The sequence below is a fragment of the Molothrus ater genome, chromosome 3 (genome assembly GCF_012460135.2).
Source record: "Molothrus ater isolate BHLD 08-10-18 breed brown headed cowbird chromosome 3, BPBGC_Mater_1.1, whole genome shotgun sequence".
In the NCBI taxonomy this organism is placed as follows: domain Eukaryota; kingdom Metazoa; phylum Chordata; class Aves; order Passeriformes; family Icteridae; genus Molothrus; species Molothrus ater.
The window spans coordinates 43,019,449-43,043,180 of NC_050480.2; the positions used below are offsets into that span (position 1 = coordinate 43,019,449).

General features: G+C 40.5%; 1 protein-coding gene across 4 annotated transcripts in view; it reads right to left on the reverse strand.

Moving 5' to 3' along the window:
• Positions 1-16,568, reverse strand: part of SIPA1L2 (signal induced proliferation associated 1 like 2) — a 126,441-nt gene extending 109,873 nt beyond the window's left edge. For 3 of the 4 annotated variants that reach the window (XM_036380027.2, XM_036380025.1, XM_036380024.1), the window contains exon 1: positions 16,306-16,567. The gene's annotated coding sequence lies outside the window, so the exon portion shown is untranslated. Of the gene's footprint in view, positions 1-16,305 lie in introns of all 4 variants that reach the window. The other variant, XM_036380026.1, reaches the window with a different exon arrangement.
• Between the last annotated feature and the right edge of the window lie 7,164 nt (positions 16,569-23,732).

Genomic DNA, 23,732 nt, shown 5'->3' on the forward strand with positions numbered 1-23,732 from the left:
TACAAGTTTTCCAGTTTAAATTTGTAAGGTCATTGTTCTTGCAGATGAGACTTCAGTAACTTATTTCAAATATGGCACAGTTTGTACAGTTCTGAACAAAAACCACAGTTTGTATTTCAGACATGCCTAAATATGCCAGCCTGCCAATCAAACCAGAAGCCTCCCAAAGGCACTATTGCACAAGAAGAGAGATGAAGAGAGGCATGGATAGCATGGTTCCTGTAAAAAAATTGCTAAGAGTCAGGTTTGTTTGCTGCACCAGAAATATGTGAAAGCAGTGTTTTTCTGGAATTTTTTTAGATTTTACTGCCTGGGGAAAAAAATTACAACATATCTAAATTATTGAATAATTAGCAGGGATGAAATTTTCACTTCTCCATGTGCCACATACAGTAGTTTTTTCTCCTTCAGTAGGATAGACCCTGGGTTTGTGTATTTAAAATGGCCATCTGCTTCTGAACTTAGACAAATGCACTTAACTGTGGAGTAGTTACAGATATTCAGTATTTGAGAAACGGGAGTAATAGCCACCTATGACAGCAGTGAACAAAAAAAGTTGGCCAGAAGCCAAATCCTCTCCCCATATTTCTATACACAATTACATGGTTTAGATATCAGTACACATCAAAGAAATAAAGACAGTGTTAAAAAAAGACATTTACACTCTTAAACTTAAAATCCACCAGTTAAGATTTAACAGATTTCAACACAATTCACATACAACCTAATCTATGTCTAAATAAACCAACAGTAAGCAGATTTTGGACACATTTATTTAAGAAAATGAAAATAAAATATAAAACTAGGAGCCTCATTTGGATAATATCTATATATTCAAATAATTTTTTCTGTAAAAGAAAATTAATTACCACATTTATACAAAGAGAACAACACATTCTCTCAATGTGTGTTTTTTAGGCCACAAATTTTAATTTTTTCCCCCAAACATTAATTACAGGCATTCTACCACCTACTAAAGGTTGAGCAGAGCTTTGGCACCAGGCCACGCCACATCTGCCTCAAAACCAAGTCTCCCTCATTCAGCCAGCACATTGGTCTGCCATGCTGTTGTGGGCACAGGCTTTTAGTCCTGTTAAAAAAATCAGTAAATCAGAGGAATTTAATCTAACTTGAAACAAACTTTCAAGGCTGTTGAAGTTCTAGAAACGTGTCCTTTATCTCAGCCATTGAATCAAAACTAAACGAAGACAAAGCTTCCTATTATGAAGCTTCAATTGCTCCTAGGAAGAAGACTGGAGCAAAATATTGATTAACAAATACCTCAAAACTGTGTTTGCCACCACACAGTTTTATCTCAATAAAAATTACATATTTATATAACAATTTATACCCATTAAGGTTGTATGATTTATTTCATGCTGAAAAGGGCAATAAAATGAAAGAGTAATAGAAATCTGCAGGATTTCTACCAGGAATAGACATCTAGAAATAAAAAAAATAAATTCTAAATCATAAACATCACAGACCAAGGATCAACTGTCTCCTTCTGCTGACTTATAAACCCAAGACCATCAGAAGTCTCACCAGTGCCATGTTTCAGACATGAGAGTTTTGCTTCTTTTGCCCACTTGGAACAGACAATGAAACAGTCACTCATAGTTATGTCTTCTTTACCTTTCTACATTTCAGATGTGTGCACAAGCACCCAAGCATACACACCCAAGCCACTCACCCCTCTCACATGTGGCAAAGATTTCCCTGCTCCCCAGCCTAAGATCATTACTGTTGTTTTATTTCTTTTCATGCTCAAGACAACTGTTCAATTCCCGTATACACACTTTGCCTGTATCACAAATATCCTAAATATCACCCAGCATGTCTTCTCCCTTCCCACAAAGGGACAGGATTTCTCGTTTCAATCATGATTATCACCTGTAAGATTTTTAAGCAGCTCACACTTTTAAAAAAATCAGGTACACAACTGCTTTCTCCGGAAAAACAAAGTCTTTTCAAGTTAACCTACATTTAAGAAGTATAGGCAAAAAGCAACAAAGAAACAAAAGGAACATAAAATATCTAATATACTTTGGATATGAAGAGAGCAGAATATTTTGCTTGAAAATTTTTTTATCCCCTGCCACATGAGCAAAATAGCATCTAGTGTTAGTTACTGAAACAAACACACTTTGAAAACTGACCATGAACTTAGAAAACACAGAAAGGTCAGAATTCTAGACCTTGGCACTCCAATGGGACAAATGGTCAATAATCTTGCAGGCCTCAGACTCTGCTTTAGATAAAAATCAGACTAAGACAGTGGGAGTAAGTCCAGGCACAGGCTTTGTCCTCTTTGTACTGAAAGTGACAGCTGAAAAGAATCTGTATCAGGCAAGCAGGGCAGTGACAGTTCTGTACAAAGAGAGACTCACTTTGCAAGTTTCTCATTTTTTCTCGTATATCCCTCTATCACAAAAGACAGTGTTAAGTTTCAGACACATTTTTTTTGTGAAGGCTGCAAGGTTCAGGCATTCAGAGTAGTTACTCACTTGTGGACTACAAGACAAATAGACCATCATTTTGTTACAAACTGCTCACAATGTAATAATGGAAAACTATTCTTGGAAAAAAATATAGGGAAATGACATACAAAGCAAGCTTGCAGTGTGCTTGGTATAAATCCCAAATTCTCAAATATTCTACTCAAAATATCAATGATTATAAAATACAGAGCTGCACTCCCATCTGTAATTATCACAGAGCAGTCAGGAAATAACTGAATGGCTTTCTTTTGATACAAGGGAAAAAAACCCCAAACCCACCACCTGAATTCATCTAATCTAGTGCTTAATGTATAACAATGAAACTTGAAATGATTTATTTTCTTTCAGATGAACAATTATTTTAATCTAACAAAAATTGAGAGCATTTTGTATAAATTATTATTAACATTTTCATATTTCCCGTGTGTTTTCATTCACTTGGTCTTCTCACCCCCCTCAAGAGCACCTTGAAAGCACAAATATCCACTTACTCTGCAGCCCATCAGTTTGTGGAGAGAAACTGTTGTTAATATATTAACTTCCCAGAAAACATTGCCATACACCTTATTGCCTCTTAAACATTAATGTTATCAACTCTTCTAATAAGATAATGGCATCTTTATTAACTTCGTTTCTCTGTGTACTTGCAGAGTGGAAGTTCCACAAATCATTAATCTTTGATTACAAACATCATATTAAAACATACCAGTGGCTATGGTAGTCACATAAAAGAGAAGAAAAGAGAAAAGTGAAGCTATTTCTGTCAAGTATATCAGAGTTATCATTAAATTTATTAACAACTACCAGAGTATATATACTAAATCTATGTTTCAGGCAAGATGTTAAAATAAGAAAAAAACCTGATTCTACATGAGACAAAATTTTTTCTGTCAAAGTATTTAAAATATTGATGACATAGAAGCTCAAGAGGTTTTCATTGCCACCATACTCAAACATCACATAGTTGTTTCATTTGATTACTTCATCTGTATGATAAAAGGTGCTAGTTCTATAGGTATTAAAGAGGGGGGAAAAATAAAAATGACAAGATTTGTATCCTGAAAACTATTCAGGCATTTGAAGTCCATTAAATAAACAACCCCTCTCCAGCCCCCTCCTCCACCACCACCTTTGTGAACCATAAACAGATTTTCTAGTCTTTGGAACTCCTGCAGAGTTTTTATTTCCTCTAACTGCTGAGATAGAAAATTATTTAAAGCCCAAGTTGTTTGAAAGGACAGAACATTATGTCTAAAAAACACTCTCCATCTACTCCTGTATGCCATGCTCCATTATTTTAAAATGCACATCTGGAAAAGGAATTTCACCAATTTGCCAATGTTCAAGCGGCAACCTGTGGTGTTGGACTACTCAGGGGCTGAGAGCACATCCTCTTGGCAGCAATAAATGGGAAACCTTGTGGGTAGGATGCAAATCTGAGCACACACTTCCCAGTCAGAAGGTGCCCAGGAGCTGACAGCCAGCTGTCTTTCACCAGGAGGTGTGCTCTGCCTCCAGCCTCCAAAGGGATAAACCACACACTGGGCCCCTTTGGGCACAGTAAACCACCCAGGGTTTCAGTGAGCTGTGCAGCAGTACCACAGGCCTACGCTTTCTAAGCAAAGAAAAGCAATTTTTTGTTCCACAAGTGGGTAATGGCAAGTCAGTAGAGGGATGTGGGAGACAGAATAGAGCACAAGTGAAGGGCATGAAAACTTTTACTGCAGAATGAAAGACTCCATGTGGGAGGAGAAAAGTATTAGAGCAGAAATTATGTCATTACAGTTTAAGGAAAAAATGCATTCTAAACAGATTTTTTGGGTTTTAATTGATTGCCAAAAAGGTAGAAGGCCATAAACATTTTATTAGAAGCTCAGATTTTAGGTTTCACAATATCTCATAACTGCAAGGTTTTATTGTGGTCAGCTCGACTATGAGAATTTTTATGTTGTTGCTATAAATCAGCTGGGCTACTGGCAACTAATTGCAATTTTGTTGAAAGCTACGTTAAAAGAACAAAAAAAGCCAGTGCAGAAATAGAAAAATACAAAGCAAACATAGCAAGCTGTGTTTTTATTTTGGTGCAAGTATCGAAACACTGGTATGTGATCAAATCTGTGAGTCAAACTACTATAGCAAGCAAAAGCCATAAAAATTAAACATTGAAAAAGTCACCATTACAAGATAGTGCTCTGTGATCATTCCATTAAGATTTTATGTAACAACCATGCTGCCTTCATGAGGAGAAAAGGGAGGATAGAAGAGGGGACAGCCCAAGGAATATGCACGTTTTCCAGCTCAAGCTGACATGAAAAAAGCCTGAGAAATACCTAAAGAGCAAATTAGGTATAGCTAATGTAATGCTTTTAAACCTGCAGAACAACAGTTCTCAATCACTTTTCTTAATAGTGTGGGGGGTTTGGTGAGTTCTGTTTAAGTACCCTTCCCATTGAGTAACCATGTCTCAGATTACTCAACTCCATTTGAGTGAGCTTGACAAAATGAAGACACAATATTTTTATAATTCTGTCCAAGTCATAACAAGTTAGAGAAAATATTTACTTCCTGAATACTGAGAAATAAGTGTTTACCCCAAAAACTTTGTTTCATCTTGCTATTTGCTTTCTTCTCAAATATTCACCTTAAAATTTTGTAAAGCACATCAGCTTCAGCAGTGTTCTTTTAGCTTCCATTTCTCAATTGCTCTGTCACACTGTGTGTGTAGCATTCAGAACTAGAAACACAGTTTATGTTAAGGTCAAAATTTTATTTGAGTTAGCTTCATGAAAAATATATTTTAAATTCTCTAAAATTTCTCAGTCATGCAAACAAAATATTGTTGAGTGAAAAGATCAGGAGATAACCCTCAAAAGCTTAGTCTTGCTCCAAAAATAAAATGCCAATGAACAGACTTTTTAAACTCACTAATGAGTTAGTTCTGAAGGTTTTAGTTTCTGAAGACACTGATCTGTACCTATCATCAGTCTTAATGCAACAGTTTTAGAGATGCAGAAGTTTAATAGAATTAATGTTTTAATTCATTTTTTTTGCTGAAAGTATGGTTTAAAAAGAACATCTGACTGAGCTTTTGCATGTTCTTCCATTTTCAGCAAAATAAAACCTTCAGAAGGCAAGTCTTAGCTTTCCTTGCCAATTGACAAGCACTATCTATCATGGTTATTTTAACTTAAAGGAATTTTACCTTAAAGGAAATTCTTTCCATTCCCTTTCCTGTTTGTTTTGATTATCTCAGCACGTATTTCCAACCTTGTTCATACTGAAGCTGAATGTTATACAAACACCTGAAATTTTAAATACTTAATAAAGTGGTTTCTAAAAACCAAAACAGGGATCTGAAGGTCTGGCTCATGCTTTGGTAAACACAGAAATACTTAAAAGTGTAACCACTGTGAAGCTGGATGAGAAAGAGCAGGAATCATCTCAAGCTTCTGGGGTTCTGCTGGGTCTTGTTTATAGCTAATGAAACTAAGAGGTTAAGGATGAACATTTAAAAAGTGCAAACAGAAGATGTTTTCAGAACTGAACCATTTTAATTTGTATTTTCAAATACTCAAACAAATCACAGATTTTTTTTCCCCAGCCACATGGGTACCTTTAGCATGGGTTATCACAAGTTTCATCGTACTAAAATTAGTAGCCAAAGCAAAAGAACCAAATACAAATCTAAGTTTGACTTGCTGAGAGCCAATTTCAAATTCTCATCCTGTTCCTTAACATTAAAACAATCTTTTGGAAGGGATCCAATGGAATTGCTCAATAGAAATTCACACATTCAAATTCTAGTATTGCTAAACATGTTTTAATCAGTGACAAAGTCAGCAAAGTGTATCTGAAGCCAAGCCTGAGAGGACATGCTATTGTCTTCAAGCATTTATTTTATTGTTAAGTTCTAGAGTTGTAAAATATTTAACTGCCAATAATTTATTTGGGAATTCTTGTCTACTGGTTTAAATGAAGAATATACAATATGAGCCTATAATGCAAGACCGTAAGGAGTCTTGTAAAAAGATCTTCACAATATTGTAATAGAGAAATATTCTGTACAAATTCTGAAATATGATAAAGTGAAATCACAGTATGCTGGAATAGCAACTAAAATTCTCAATTATCAGAGCAACTGATAACCCCAAAAAATGTTGTGATATTTCATAGATTAATTCACACTGGAAGCCACAACAGCACTGTATTCAGACTGACTTGCTTATGGCTTTGCCCAGTTTAGTCTTAAAAAATATGGAAAGGATGTGGATTTGACAACCTGTGCTACCTATTCCAGCTCCTCAATGTCCTTAGGGTGAATTTTATTTGCAGGTGCCAAATCAGAACCTCACCTGTTTTAGACTGTGACAACTGTCTCTGTTCCTCCTGCCATGTACCCCTGTGAAGGGCCTGGACATGTGTCCTTGATAACCTCTTAGGTATCACCTTGTGAGGTAAGCATCCCCTGAGCTTTCTGATGTCCAGGCTGTGCAAAGCCATTTCTCTCAGCCTCTCCTTACATGCTCTAAACCCCTCATTTTCCTGGCTTTCCACCAAATTAGATTCAATTTACTCAATGTATTTGGGGAAACAAAACTGGACGGGGTGTATCCAAAATGATGGCCTAAAGAATACTGAGTATTGGCAACCCACTGGCTCTGCTTCTGCTCATCCAGCCTAGCATGCTGCTGGCATTTGTCACTGGCAGTGAAGCCTGACATGCTGGCTCGTGTGTCACAATGTGCAGGTCCCTTCCCAGGACGTCACTCCCCAGCCCATCCTGTGGCAAGGGGTAGGAAGACGCATTTATCCTTGAGGAATGTCATGGGGTCCATTCCACCAGCCTGTCTCAGCTGCAGAGCACTGTCCTCAAATGTGTCAATTACTCCCACAACGTGATGTCACATGTAAATTTGATGAGAATACACTTCATCTCTTCCTCCAGATCAAGGTACTAAACAAAACAAGTCCCAGTACAGTACCCCTCATGTAACTCGTCTCCAGGTGGAATACAAACCACTAAGTGCTATGTTTTGAGCCTGACAGTCATGCTTAAAGCCTGGATAAACTGAAGATAAATGATGGTCCAACTGCCATATGCAATATTAAATCTGATCTGAGGGCATTTACAGTTTCAGTAGTACACAAAAAGGTCCCATGACTAAAAATAAGTATATAAAAGATGCTCAGAAACTTCACACAAGGCTATTTTAATTACTGCTTGAGGAAAAAAAGAAAACAAAACTGAACACAAATCAAAACCAACTTCAGTAGATTCCTTCCTAATAAGGAAGAAAACATATGACTAAAGAAAATATCTTTACATATGAAACATACATGATGAATGGGTTTAAGTTTCAAAATCTGTAAATACAGTCCACGAAAATAAAAATTAATTTCATCACCCAACCAAGGAAACCTGAAGTCATTATCCACCTTATACATGAGTCATGAAATAGGAAAGTCTTCACACTGTAACAAACAAAGCAATACAAATAATTTCTTAAAATGAAGTTTAAAGTTATTTATCCATTTAATTGATTCATATTATACCTACAGTTATATTATACCTATACCACAGATACATTGACCCCTACTTATGGGATTTCTAGTTGAGCAAATCTCTACCCACAGAAAACAACGCTTGCTGAGAATGGTAAAACTGCGGCGCATTTTTTCCATTCTTTTAACTGTGGAGGTTTTTTTTTCATTCTTATAACTGCTTGTTAAGTCACAGAGAAAAATACCTAACAGATTTTACATATTTCTTACTATTAGTTTTCCCTGCAGTGATTACTGTACCTACCATAAAGAATACATACAACTGCACTGAGATTCAATTGAGACAGCTGACATAGAAAAAAAGAAAATCTCCAACTTGCAACTTTAAACACCTCTGACGTACAGGCACACTGAGCACTGGAAAATGAGTGGATAGGAATATTGATACTGTTGGGTACAGCCTACATAAGAAAGATAAAATCATTACTATTAAGCATCTATTTTCCTCAGGAGAAAGAATTATTATAATATATATATATATGTAAATATTCTATTTTAGCACTCAGCCCCACAAAGCAAGGGTAGATACTCAATTAGCAATTTGTGCATACAAAGACACAGTTTGTACACCCATTACCAGGCAGAGGTACACTCTGTGCATTGATAGTTATAATGTAATCTTATATATGTAACAATACTTTAAAAAAACAGCAATAAAATACAAAGTAAAACCAAAACACTTTTCAAATGTAGTATCTATTTGCTGCAGATCAGTATAACAGAAAGAATGGTCACCAATTTTTATTTCCTGAGGAGACAAGGCTTATGCAGTCATACAGTGCAATACCTCCCTCCACCTCCAGATTTGTTGAGCCTATTTGACTCAGCAGAACCTGATAAAGTTTCAAGGGTAGTTATGCTCCTAGAAACTTCATTTCAAAGATCAAACAACCACAGAGAAAAAGCACAAAGCATTCTAAGTATGAGAGAAGCAGACATTAGCAAAATTACCAAATCTGACTAGCACACAGACTAATGAAACAGACTAATGAAACTTCACTCAGAAATCTCCACCAGAGGCAATGATTTCCAGGGGTCCAGGTTAAGCAGCCTGGCTCAGAATGTCAGTAAAACCCTCTGCTCTATCAGTAGAAACTTCATCTTATACAGAAAATATTTGAGCTCAATTTATATTTGAGGTTTTTCAGTGTAGCACTCTGAACAACCACCTGTACAGTTCTTTGCCAGTTTAGATAATCTCATCTATTCTGATCCCTTCTTGTAACAAACTGCTCAAATCCTACATTTAAAGAAGTGGAAATGAGCAAACATGCTCACACACTGTTATGGATTACACCAATCACTGTATTTACTCCACCTCATCTCAAGAACTCTAAAAATAACCTTTTGAAATGGTTTCCTATGCAAACAAGATTGTGTGATTCAAAGACATGTATGAAGATACTAAGAAAAGTTTGGGGTGAGGGGATGGAAACAGCAGAAGATCTGAGAGCAGGAAGACACTCGCCTCTGGAATACCTGTTCTCAAAAAAAATGGTAGCCAGACAAAGGAGAAAATGTTTTGAACACTGACAGGTTTATCCCAATAGTTTCTAATTCTGCCAGGCAGCTTCGAGGACTGAATGCAGATGCCTGTGTATCTTTGCCAAATTATTCTGTGAATGGACTGCTGTTTCAGCTGTCTGAAAAGGGAACTTGAAATAAAAGGTTACAGTTTTGATAAAAGGATTTTAAGTACCTGGACATCACTTAATTACTACTACACTTCAACCGAGATCAAAGAACTTGGATCAAGCTAAAAAATCCCTCTATAATAATAATAGAAAGGAGACTATGGAACTGCTAAATTAAGTCTCATGTTTTAGCATATTTTAGGAAATAAAAATTTTTAAATCTTCAGCTATTTAAAAGCTTTCTTCATGTGATCTTCCCTGCTGAACATCCCAACAAGTTTCCCACACCTGAACACCCAAGAATCTAAAAGTTGAAAATCCTTGCACCTCTTACATAAAATGACCATACTCAGAGAATGACTTTGTAGCTATTAAGCTTGCTGTATTTAACAACATACAGTCTTTTTCTAATTTACCATGTAACAAGAACAGAACAGTAGCTCTTCAAAATGCCAACACCTCAACAGTTACTGTGTGGCTTATCACTGATCACCAACTTATCTTATGTTTTTGTCAAAAACATCACAAACTCAACCTAACAGAAACCCCAGTTGATTTCACTTGTTACCTCCAGTGTCAGACTGTAGCACACTGACACAACATAGCTTTAAACTAATTCCTACCTTGTCTCAACTCTTATCACAAGTTCCATACTGTCAAATTTCAAACATTTTTCTCTGAGCCTCAGAGGGACGAGAACAGAAGATTAATGACAATACTGTGGAGAAAATAGGACATGGGTTTGTAAATACAATGGGTTGTTTCACATTAGTCCAACGAAGAAAAATTATTCTCACACTGGGTTTGCATTCATCATCAATTAGAATTTTTCACAACAAACCCAGAGCATCCTGCTGAACCCAAATCACAGCTGGCAATCCTGCAGCCCAGTGAGGCAAGGCAGCCACTGCCTTTGAAAAAGCTCCCTTCATTGCTTTAAGGAAACACCAAGAGGAGCAAGAATAATAAGCTGTTGTCCTGACAACCTTACAAAATAAAACCAAGGCTTACTTTACTACAGCAGAAAACTACAGACAACCTGATCACTGTAAACTGCTCCTAATTCTTCAAAAGCAGCTGGCAGTGCAATAAGCAAGACCAGCACAGCAAAATACATATGCTTACTTACACACTGTTGATGATATGCACATGAGGCACGAGAATGCATAAACAGACATAGCCACACTCTTCTGGTCTTTTTTTCTCCCCACACTTATTTTTCCACTTTGTGTCACACTAGTATTACAATGAGGTTTCAAGCTAAAACATATCAGGTATTTATTTTCAGTGCTGAGAAGCCAGAAAAACACTAGAAGCAGAGGAGTGCTCTTTTCCTTGAATGTACTTCAGGTATCTAAAAGTAGGAAGTAATCAGTTTTGAACAGAAAGCCACAAATGAGAATAACCAGAGAAGAAGAATGATTAAATAACTTGCAACTCTCAGGTGGAAAAAATAATCAAAACAAACCTGGAAAAACCCTAACTGACTGAAATGTCCTATCTTCCACAAACACCTTCTTCACAAAATATAGGAAATAGAGCTGCTTTTTTGCAATTACTATTTTGCTAACTATGCATTAATTTCAGTACTTCTTTTTACTCCCCCACATGAAAGGGAAAAAACTAGCAAAAAATATTTTAACACTATGTGCATTTATAACACATACTTTAGAATGTTTCACTCCACCCTTATTCACCTTAATTGCCATTTCATTGTCACATCCCTTCACAATTCATCAGATTTGACTGAAGTGACTGTAAAAATCCAAAATGGAATACAGAGTGGCCCAGAAATGCCTTTCTGTCTCATATATATGGAACAAACAAGTGTAAAAAAGAAAAGGCCAATCAAAACAAAACACCAAAAAATTCCAAATCACTAGAAAAATTGTATTGAGCTATTAAAAGACATTTTATTCCATTTAAATTAACCTGCCACAGAATGCCTGATGTTCTCAGAGTACCTTTCCTAAAAACATATTTTAAGGATTGTAATCTGTTGTTCCTGTAATTTGTAAAATGGTTCTGTCATTTCATCACAGTTTGTATCAGGTTTAAAAGAAAGTTGGTGAGGCTAAAGGGAAATGGAAGGGCAAATTGATGAGTTTTATGAGAGCTTTGTATCTTTAGTCTTTTAGGTAGTCTTTGAAGCACAGGTATTCCACAATATGACTTTTCAGGTGTAAGTTATATGAAACTAATTTGATGGGATTTATGTTAGAGGACATATGATACATATAAATGCAGGCAGGCATTATCACAATCCACAGCCACTATGCCAGTGAGAATTCAGGCAGCCAAGGGAGAGGGGGAGGACAGAAGAAACAGCAAACAATACAGGAGCACTGCACAAATATCTGCAGAGCTGGGTATGCGGCTTTGCAGGATCCAGAACAAAAAATGAAGACATTATATAAGAAAAGACTCAAAGTCAATGGCAAAACTCCAAGTCCTGTGCTCAGAATTTTATTTAAGCTGCTGAGGGGGAGGGGAAGCCAGACAACTTCAGCTACTGCCACCTTCCAGCCTCCCAGCTACAAGAAGCCAATTTACTACTGCTCCTCTAGCCTCCTTCTAGATTCCCTCACTTTCAAAAAATAGCTGTGGTATCTTTCTACATTACATGTCACAGCTTTAAAAAAACAGAAAAAGTAGTTACAGGTCTTTTTCCAAAGTAACACAGAATCCCCACTTAACAGCACTAAAATAAATGCCTACTTCATTCCAAACATCTACTATTCTTAAAATGTCTTACAAGCATCGAATCCAATGAAGCTGTTTGCCTGCATGTCAAAAAAGATGGGACAGCAGCTGCTTACATTTATTACATGCTCAGAACACTACCTCCATAAGGATTCAAGATATTTTTTAAACAAAACCTTTAATTATGTATGCACTGCTCATTATTTAAGAAATCCCAGAAAACCAGAAGAATCCACTTATAAATCCTGAGTAGCTAACTGCTGATGTAATTACAGTTTCATGATCCAAACAAGAGCCTACATATCTTCTAGTAAGAACTATGGTGCAAACTAATCACAGTGACATTTCTGCCTACTGCTGTCCTGTCTAACTAAAAACTAGAAGAGTATCACCAATTATAATAATCCTTTTCAATCTTCTGCTCATTCAATTATGCCTCAAAGTGGCTTTACTACAAAGGAAGGCAGGTTCTCTCTCATTTACTTCTGTCAGGATAAATCAGATGTTTAACATTAAGTTTGCTCTTTCACAACAAACTAAAAAAAAAAGACAGCTATTCATGTGAAATCCTCACAATTCTTAAAAATCTAACCAGTCGTATGACATCATCACTGAATGTCATCAGGAATTAATGTTATCCTTAATGAAATTTATGTAAACAACTAGCGTTTAACAAACAAACAAACAACTGTGAAACATACTTTGCAATCTACTAAATACAAATTCCCTTATAAATTCTTCCTATTGGATTATTTGATTTGGTAGACAGTCCTCACACTCTTCTCTCAAAATTCAGGTAGAAAAACCAGGGTTGAAAAGGACTATGAGGGGCAGCCCTACCTTAAACTTCATGAACTGTCCCGATTCACAAAAGGATGAAAATTGTGCTGAAAATAAAGAGATAAACTGAAGCTGATCTCAACTTTGCAAGAGGCAACATTTTCAAGAATCAGATACAAATTATGTTACCTAATACAAAAAAAATTCTACTCTGAGGACAATATTGCAACATACAGAAAATAAACAGCCACCTCCACTTTACTGATCCACAATCCAACTTACTGATCCACAAGCCAACTTACCCAAACATTTTAAAATTGCAAAGCATTTTAAATTGCAAAGCAAAAATCGCAAGGAAAAAGAGCACTTGTCAAACCCTGATTTCATTTCAAGCTGTAAAAGCTACTTTTGGTAATCTTGGATGACTAACGTGAGAAACTAGATAACCCAGTGCCCCACCCTCTTTCCACAATCTGTAACTTGTATTATCACAAGAGCATAGCTTTTCTTCTTCTATATTACCAAACTAGATCTCTCAGCAGTAAAAGGCAGGAACCTACTGAAAATATTTTAACATCCAACCATCTAAATATAATCCTAACTCCAGCCAAGGCAAGGAGAAAATACTTCTTTTCTCCTGCAGTTTGAACAGGTGATCTGCAGATAAAGAGCTTAGGTGCAATGCCTATGTCCAGTATGAAGCTGGAAGTAAAAAACAAACTGCCTAATTCAGTCACAAAAGTCAAAAGCAGCAATAAAAAAAAGGGGGTGATTTTGCCATCTGTTTGACCACTGCTTTGCTTAGTTCCTCATTTGACTCTCTTAATTTGCAAGAGTATTTCACAATGCACTTGAGTAATGGCATGTCATAAATGCCTACAAAAAGAAGACCATATTATCTTTCTGTCACGAAAATGAAATATAAACCTTTAAAAATACTCTGATATGTACAGTAAGCAAATACCAGCTATAAAGAACTGAGGTTTTATTTAGTTCTAAGCTTCACATTATATCCTTGGCATATAAGAATGAAATGATCTTTAATTGATCCAACAGGATTGGTGAAACAGTCTGGCATCCTTACAAGCATTCCTTCTGATTCCATCTAAGTGCTGCATGACCTGCTAAGGTAACCCACTGGGCATGCAAAACCAAGACAATACATCCAGAGATCTCTCTAAATCTAGCTTTATATGAATGCTACATGAATTATAAATCAACTGTTGTGGACCCTAAGTGATGTTTAAATATCTATAATGCATTAGAGCTCTTGATGATTTAAACATGTTTGCATTAATAATACAAGATATTTCAAAGATCAAATTTGAAGATTTAAGTATTTCAGAGCCACCACTGAAGAAGCGAATGGAGGGCAAATAATACATTCCCACTGACAAAAGGCACAGTTTTGTAAAAACACAAGAAATACAGTAATAAGGCATCAAGTCTAGGCATTTCTATATTCAGCAGGCTGTGAAGCATTATGTTTCTGAATCCAATTCCAAAACGTTTCAGTCGAAGGTAGCTAGGTTCAGAATCTAGGGGGAAAATAGCTGAACAGACAATATTAATGCACTACGGTCCCTTTTAAAATAAATCCATCAAACTAAGTAACAACTGAGACTGAATTATTTGTTTTTCCCCATTTTCAAACATCCTGTGTTATCCAGCTGCCTTCCTTTATAGCAATGTAAATATTATGCAGAGTTACCTTCCAACTAAACAAACTTTCTTTAGATATTAGTAACACACATGTAAAATAAAGTCTAAAGAGGCAACATGAGCTAATCAAAACAACAAATTCTGTCAGCTAGTAGGCAAGTTTCAGATCTGCTCGTGTCTCGTCGGTGCAGAAGTGACCAGAAGATAGTTTACTATTCACGTGAAAAAAAAAAATAATAAAATAGACAAACACAGAAATAGCAGGCTGCAGAGACAGATTACATGCTTTCCTTCCCTGCAGGATAGCTGATATAAGAAAGCCATCTAGTGTTAACTTTCAGAAGTGAAAACTGCGCACAAAAGAGCTCGGGAAAATTTACATGTGCAATTCTCTTGAACTTTGCATGTCTTTTGCATCATAAAAAAAAATAAAACTCGTTTCCTCTAGAAAAGTCAGGCTGAAAGCAAGTATTCAAACTACCGATGTATTAAAATAATGCAGCACCAAGCACTAAGGTAGTTTACTGACCTACTTCGTGAACCTTAACAGCCATATCTGAGATTTGTCAGCTTCGGAGTTGCCTTTGTCAAGCCTGTGTAACGCTACTTCCCCATTCGCAGGGGCTCGCACAGCGCAGCCGAGCGCTGCCGCCCAGCACACAAGGGCTGCGAAGCCACCAGCATAAAATCCGAGACAAAGTTGAGTCGAGCTGGCTGCTATTTAACGAACCGAACGTCAACTTTGGAGAACGGACCCCTGAATAGCTACGGGAGATAGCAAGATAACAAAGAGTGCAAAAGGATGCAGCCTGCGCCTTGTATCCAGCAAGGAAAAAAAAGGGGGGGGGGTTTAAATCATTTAAGGAAACTGCACGGGCTGGAGAGGCTACCCCAAGCGCTTGGCGGTCCCCGCTGCACCGTCTCCGCTCTGAGCAGCAGCTCTCCCCAGAGATGTCCGATCCGGGCAAACTTACTCCGCGATTGCCATTATCCTTGGAGTGAGACGCGGAGAGGGGAGCGGGGGGTTCGGGTGCCTCACCCGGCGGCAGAAGCGCCCCGCAGGTGACTGGCGACCCGGCGGACGCCCCCGCCGCCCCCGCGGCCATTCTCCACGGGGCGGATCGCATCGCTATTTATAAAGGTGACGTGCGGGAGCGAGGCGCCCCGGCCGCCACACGGAGCCCGCCGCGCCGGGGCGGGGTAGCTGCGGCCGGGGCGAGGACGGGGTGCCGCGGGGGACGGGGGGCCCGCGCCTCCCCGCCGCTTTCCCACCCGCCTCAGCCCTCCGTCCTGCCGCGGAGCCCGGAGAAGCCGAGCCTCCCTCCCAAAGGCACCTGAGGGAAGAAGAGATGGGTCTGCCCTCACAGCAGCCCCTTCCCTGAAGTGCTCCCGAGCCCTTCCCGGGAGGGAAGGCGCTCGCACGCCCCCGGGGCACGGACGCGGTGGCGGGCGCCGCTCCTTACCTGGTGCTGCCGCGGCCGCCGCTGCTGCCCGCGCTCCGGCTGCTCCGGCCGCGGGAGCCCCATGCCCCCCGCACACACGGGCTCCGCTCCGCTCCCTCCCGCGGGACCTGCCACCCGCGGGGCGCCGGAGCCCTGCACACAACCGAGGGCTGTGCGCTGGGGTGCTGCGGGGTACTGCGGGCTGGCGTGAGCGCCGCTGCTCCTCCTCTCGTTCCCCCGCCACCCCTTCCTGGCGCTCCCCCGCGCTCCGCCCGGCGCTGGGTCTGGAGTGCGGCTCCGCCGCCGGACGGGAGGGCGGGGCGGCGGCGGGAGGGCGGGGGCAGCAGCGACACTCACACCCGCGCTGCCGGCCCCGCACGCCCGCGGCCCCGCCCCGCCCGCCCGCCCCGCCTCCAGCGGCTCCGCCGGCGCGGCCCCGGGGACCGCCAGCTCCGCATTGGGCACTCGCGCTGTCGCGCATCCCAAACCCCGCGCCCCGCCTGACACCGCCTCCCCCGCCGCGGCGGGGCGCGGGAGGGATCCCCGGGGCTCCCCGGGGACGGGCGGCAGCTCGGGATCGGAAGCGAGCAACGCGTGGGGTGCGGGACGAGGCAGAGCATGGGGGGCCCGAGAAGGGCCCTCCCGGCAGCGAGCCGGTGAGCGCCCCGTCCTTCAGCCGGCCTGGGCCCCGCAGCTGCTGCCGTGCCCAGCCGAGCGCGGCGGAGCAGCGCCGAGGCAGAGCGGCCCGGCACCTGCCCCTGCCCCGCACGGGCACTTCTCTTCGCTTTCAAGACCCTGGACAACGCCGCCCGGCCCGGGCGCTCTCAGCCCCCGCCCTTGCCCCTCTGCCGCCCTCGGGCCCCTGAGACCACCGTCTCTCTCCCGCGGGAGATCCCGGAGTGGCGAGCAGCGGGGTGACCGGGACTCGGTGTCATTCTACAGGCTCTGCATTGCCTCCGCGAAAGTCCGTCTGAGAGCCCCTGGGCTTGCGGCGGAACTGCTCTGTCTGCACCCCTTTAGTGCTCTTACCCACCTCTTGAAACCGGGGATACCTATAGAGAAGAAACACATGGCAGTGGAGTTCTCAGAATTTCCCTGTGTGCCCTTAAGTTTCCTGTGTACAATCTTAAGTTTCACGTGGGTCAGGAGTATAGAGCTTTCCCTCTGGGAAAGAGGGAGTACAGAGCTTTCCCTCTGTCTTGTGCAGCCCTGACAGATTAGTTTGCCTGCCAAATAAGCCATGGCTAGATATCCACATTTCCTCCACCTCCCCCACATGTTCTGGTAAGCAAACCAAAGGCTGTTTTCAGAATTTGAATTTCCCTATTTCTGCTCTGCAGGCTAGTTCTGCAAAGAATCGTATCTGTAATCATAGGACCCACTTCTACATAGAGGTTGCAAAACAGAAGATGTTATCAGGACTGACGCGGCTGCTCCCATCTGCTACCCCAAATGATGAGGCCTGCAATACTATTGGAATAAAGTCTACTCCTACAGAAACAATCCAGGATTGTTTTATGTTTTTCCAGTCCTCTCTTGCTTTCCTTCCCCTCCGCCCATATCCACATCTCATGGGTAAGTAACTTTCTGGTTGTACCAGTTCCCTCGCTCTGGCAAGCAGGCTGGATGTTGACATTTACAAGTATTCCACTGCCTAGTAAACTTCTCCTCATTGCCCACCTTTTGATGGAAGCAGAGCAGAAGACTATAGTGGAAAGGAACTGCCACGTGTATGCTAAAGATCCAAAGGCCAAGTTTTGGGTTATTGCATCTAACGGTTCCTTTAATGCACAATTTACATCAAGAAAGACAGTCCACAATCATAAATGCAGGCTTAGGTTCATAGGTTCATGCGGGCTTACTAGAACAAACTTTGAGGTGTCAAGATTAAAAGCACTGGCAAGCATTACATTCATTAGTTAGGGTTTAGATGCCTGCTTGAGTGTTATTGTTTTGGTTAAAATGTTATTTTAGAATGTTACCATTTCTACCCAAAATCACTAGTCTAGTTAGGCAGCAGATTGTCTCTGTACTGACAGGACCACAGAAATAATATTATTATTGTCCTAACAAAAAGCCTCAGAAAAATGCACAAGTGAAAGTAACAGTGTATTTTTCACTTTGTCCTGTTATAGGCAGTGTCCTTCCTGGAAGGTTCACTCCTTTAAAACGGAATGAAACGACAAAATGACAGAAAATATAAGTGGAAACAGAGGGAATCGGGAGAGGTGTGTGTGCACAGAGTATGGCAGGCAGTGCTTGTCTCTGATTTCCGTGCTGACCAAGTCCTCAGTGCTTGAGGGCTCTGGCTGCTTGTTCCTATGAGTCCCCCTCACTCCGAGGACAGACTCCGCAGTAACCGCTCAATTTTCTCTCCTTGTTGTCATTCCTCTCGCACGCCGCATCTCTTGCGCCGAAGGGAAGCTGGGGGAGCAGCGCCGTGGCTCCCCATGCCCCGTGGGGCCGGCGCTGGGCTCCGGGAGCGCCCGGCGAGAGCCGCCCTCGGCCGCCAGGTGTCCTCTAGCAGCCGCCCGGGGCCGCGCTCTCGCTCCGCTTTGCTCAACTCGCCCGTGTAGTGCCTGACCCACCTCGGCTGCGGCTGATTTTCTCCTGCCTGCACTCTTGGTGCAGCTAAATGGTTCTTTCATAAGCTTGGCTACATTTCACGTGCAAACTTAGGAAGGCGGTAGCGTACTGTACTAATAGCGGCAATATTTTGTATGCTAAGAACAATATTTGCATATACTTACTCTGTTTTCTTTTAAAGGATCATTTTATAAAGCACTTTGGATGCAAATCAGCTTCCTCCAAGAATATTTAGGTGTTTCACCTACTATCCTAAGCAGCACTATGCTTAAAAAAACCTGACATCTTATCTGTAAGTCATGGCATTTCCTTATCCTCTGAAAAAATGCTACCGACTGCAGTGGTGAAATTAACTCCTTCCTGCACATAGGGTGCATTCACCCCTCTGCATACTGTCCTGTCTAAAGGGGCTTCATCTGGATATGAGAAATGCTTAGGCATTCTACGTGCCTCCAAGGCTGACATCCACCATTAAAGAACAGACAAACTGTGGTAATGCCTGTGAATTTAAAAAAAAAAAAAGGATTTCTCAGCTAACAGAATGTACTTCATGATGGAACTGTGATAACTGACTTACTTAACAGGTCTAACATTTACAGCCAACACACTAAATGGTGTTTAGGTTGCATTCCCAAAAATAATCATTACCTGTGTCTTGACAAGATCCAGCACACTGATATGTATTAGGGTTTTGCTGTTAGGACAGTCTGAATCTTGGTGTGATCGCTGCTTTGCTATTTTTTACCCCCTTAATTTATTTTTTTACTTTTTTTTCCCCTCTCTGACTCCTTTTCCTTCTCTCTCACTCTTCTCTCACTCCTCCAGTATCATTCCTTTTGGCTTCCAGGCTACCATCTGTGTACCCTCAGGGAGTCAACAAGAGAAGAACAAGGGCCAGAAACCAGAACACAGGTGAAAAGAGGTAAACAGAAGCTTCTTGCAATAATAAAGGAATTTTCAAGCCTCAAAATCACAAGAGCAAATGGAGCAAGAGGAATCTCTTGCCCAAACTAAAAAACTGATAAACGTACAATTGAAATGGGTGGGGGAAAAAAGAGGACTCTGACTTTCCATTCAGGTTCTAATTCCTGCAGGATGCATGTATTTATTTGAATTACCTAAGTGAAGGACACTTACTTGCTGCAGATTTGGGATAAATCACAGCAGGACAGTTCAGCCTTTGACAATATGGATCCAGAAGGTATTATAACAGCTCAGCTACACAAATAACATACAAGCAGAAATCAGACAGAAGACATCCCACAGGCTACAGGTTGGGCAGCTCCTATTAAGATGGGTGCCAACTTTTTTTCTGCAGTACATTTTCTTCACTTCTCCTGTTCATATTTAACTTCAAAGTGCCCAGCTCAGCCACATGTAAAGCTAGTCTTCAGGCACTGTTAACACACAAGGAATTGTTCCAACATCACCTACTAACTGTTTGTTTCCAGTGACATAAAGACAACTCTAACAACAAAAGTGGACCTTTTCATTCGTTCTTAGGGAAGTGGGTCCAACTGGGATCCTTGGAAGTGGTATGGGAGGTGGAAAAGACATCCGGTAGCCACATGACAAGGCTTGTTTTGCTGATACAAGGTAAACAGAAATAGGCAAGCTGAAGAAAGTTTAGGTTTGTTTCCTCAGCCTTGGGCATAAGCCTAGAATCCAGATGAAGTAAGCGCGTGCTGAGCACAAGATTTCACTGATGCATAAAGATGTCATCTCACTCACAAATCTTTTTGCTGAGATTGCTCAGTATTTCCTGATGCAGTTAACAAGGTGAGGTGCTCTGTTTGGGAATTCTGGCTAGGTCTTTGGAGCAACTTAACTCCCTCTGGTAAACCAGAGGAAAGCTGTGAGCAGTAGCAGCAAGGCAGCTCTGGCTTCACAGGCTTCCAGTGAATCACCATGCCATCTGCAGGCAAATCCCCAGACCCCATGTTTCCACAGATCCAGCAGCCCTGGAGCCACACTTGTACAGTCTGGTGAACACAAGAGCTCCTATTCCAGTAACCACTATGATTTGGCTGTTTCTTGTACCTCAGAGTAGGCTGAGTGGATTTTGTTCTTCTAACCCCAAGCTGCCCTTTCATTTGGACATTATATGGGTGAAACCATGTACTCACACTCTGTAAAGTGCTTATTTTACATGTTGCTGTCAAAGTGCAAGCAGAGTTTACCACAATACTAATATTTCATCCCAGTGGCTTCCCTAAGATATGAGCAATTCAGTGAAACAAAACATCCTCTGTATCCTCTGAAACTAGTTTTGAAAGCCCAGATGGTAGAAAATACCACTGATTTTAATTAGCAATATCCCTCACATGAATCCCCTATTAACCAAAAGAGCATACTATATTTCATCTCACTTCCTCTAGTTTACTTACTACTGCCTCACTTCTCTGTGGTTTACCAGCAGGAAACCACTGGAGGGGACATACCAGATAAGATTAAACAACATAATATTATCATCTTTACTATAACCAGGCTGACAGCTTTTTTTGCTAGATGCTGAAATGAGATTCACAGCCATTTTGGCTTCCATTCACTGTGGAAAGAAACCATTCTTGTAAGTCCACAATACTTCAATAATTTCTGAACTATTTCACTTGTGACAGACCTTTTTTTTTTTTTTTTCACTGAAATGCACTTCAAACAGTAGTCCAGGTTCACCCTAGTTGAATGTAATAGAAAGTGGAAGCAGGGTGTCCTGGAAGTGGATGTATTTCCAAGGGTAATTCCTGCTGTTACAGAGCAAGGTGGCTTTGAGCACTACTCTGCTGAGGAACTATTGGAAAGTCACCAAGTGGCTTCTTTCTAGTGGCATTGGGACAAGAGTATGCCTGGCTCCATACATTTCTACCTCAGCTTTCCCCGGGGGTCTTTTAATGGATCTAGAACCTCAAGAGTACATTTGAGAAAAAAGAGAAGCAGACAGCAGAGGAAACAAAGATGTTTTTTTCTTGCTCCATGCTAATGTCATTCCACCTTGGATATTCCCAGTCTGAATTCTTTATGCCTTGTCATGCTGGTTAACATATAAACTCCCTGCAGCAGCATGAGTAGAGCTGCATAAAGCCCATGACATTTCCAGCCATTGTGTACATCACTTTCACTGAAACTGGAGCAATAGTAACCAATAGCTAACATGGATAGTCACTTTCTACTTGCAAAATCTCCCACAGTTTTTTATGGGATCAGTATTGCTCTGCAGCTCTGGCAGAATGCTGCTGTGGTCTTTATCAGAAACCTTCAGTGTCTTGAAAAGACATCTCTAATCCCTTAGCTGTTCCACAGATAACAAGACCACATTAATTCCTAAGGAATTTCTCCTGCCAGGTAACAGAAAGTTCACCCACTAAGGGAATCTCCTCACTGTAAATAGGTTGCAACATCCAACTGCTAAGGAGGGAGGGGGAAAAAATGGAGTAAATTGGCATGACAAGGCGTGTGAATGAAGTCAGCCAGGGAGAAAAGACAGTCTAGGCATCAAAAGACAGGCTGCTTCAGCACATCTCCAGGGCAACTTCTGCTAGCAACTCTCTTAATGTCTGCATCTTAGGTCAGGCAAACTGATAATATGCACTAAAATTCCATTATAATTATCACTGAGTTCAGTTCTTAACATGACCACTCCTCTTCTTTTTTGTTTTTTGGTTTTGGTTTTTTTTTTTTTTTTGGGGGGGGGGGGGGGGTTGGTTGTTTTGCTTTGTTTTTTTTTTTCCCTGGTTGCTATTAATTTGACAAGCATGTCTTCTGGGACTGACATTTTCCAGACTTGGTATTAGCACATGACAAATTTTGAAAGATGAAAGAAAATCAGCAGAGCAATTTAAGCATGTAAAGATTATTTTCCACATGGCCTGGGCAAAACTTTTGCACTTGATGTAGCTCCAAAAAATCTGAAGTTAGAAACAAAACAAAATTATTTTTTTAAAATAAGCTCTTAATGGAAAAATGTTCAGAGCTATTTTTTTAAGACGTTTGAAGGTTTTGGCATTTCTTAGTTGGCAGTTTTACTATGTTTGTTAAATTTTCAATTTAAGATGCTGTAAGGAGATATAATTGGGTGGGTTGTTTCTCAAATAGAATAGAAGATTATACACATTTAGACTAGACTAGATTATATATATTTAGACTAGTTCTTTCAATAACTGAGGTAGGGTGAAGAAGAGAAAGCACTATGAAATCACTATTGATCTCACCACACCAAACTAATTTATTTGGGAAAGAAAAGGACAGTACTGAGAAGTATGGAAAATCCATTGATAGATGGAAAAATTGATCTTTGTTAAGGACATTCTACTGGAAGAAAATTAGTTAATACTTTTTCAATGTTCCATAAAGTCCAAGACTTTAAAGCTCCAAAGGTCCATTTTTGATAATCTACTCTGACCTCCTCTATATGACATGTCATTGAACTTCTATGAATTAATTTTTGTTTCAATTCCATTCAAACTTGTCTTCTAGAAAAATTTCCAGTCGTTATATACATATTCTCACGAAAGGAAAATTCACTGGAGTCCTTGGTACATTGTTTCAATTACTTTCAGTGTTAAAAATGTGTGCCTTATTCCTAGTTTGAACTGTCTACTTTTCAGTTAATGTATCTTGTTATACTTTTGTCCACTAAACTGAAAAGTTCATTCACGCTGTGTGCTCAGTGCTGGTACTTACTGACAGCAACTGTGTTACTCCTCAGTCCCTTCTTTTATAAAGGAAATAGATACAGCAATGAGAGTTTTGTGCTATGATCTGTTTCTCATTTCCCATAAGTTTCATGGTTTTTCTCTGAATTGTTTTCCCTCTGAGCTTGTTCTAAATTCCTGAAATGTAGGAGAATGTAGATGCCGTACTGTCAA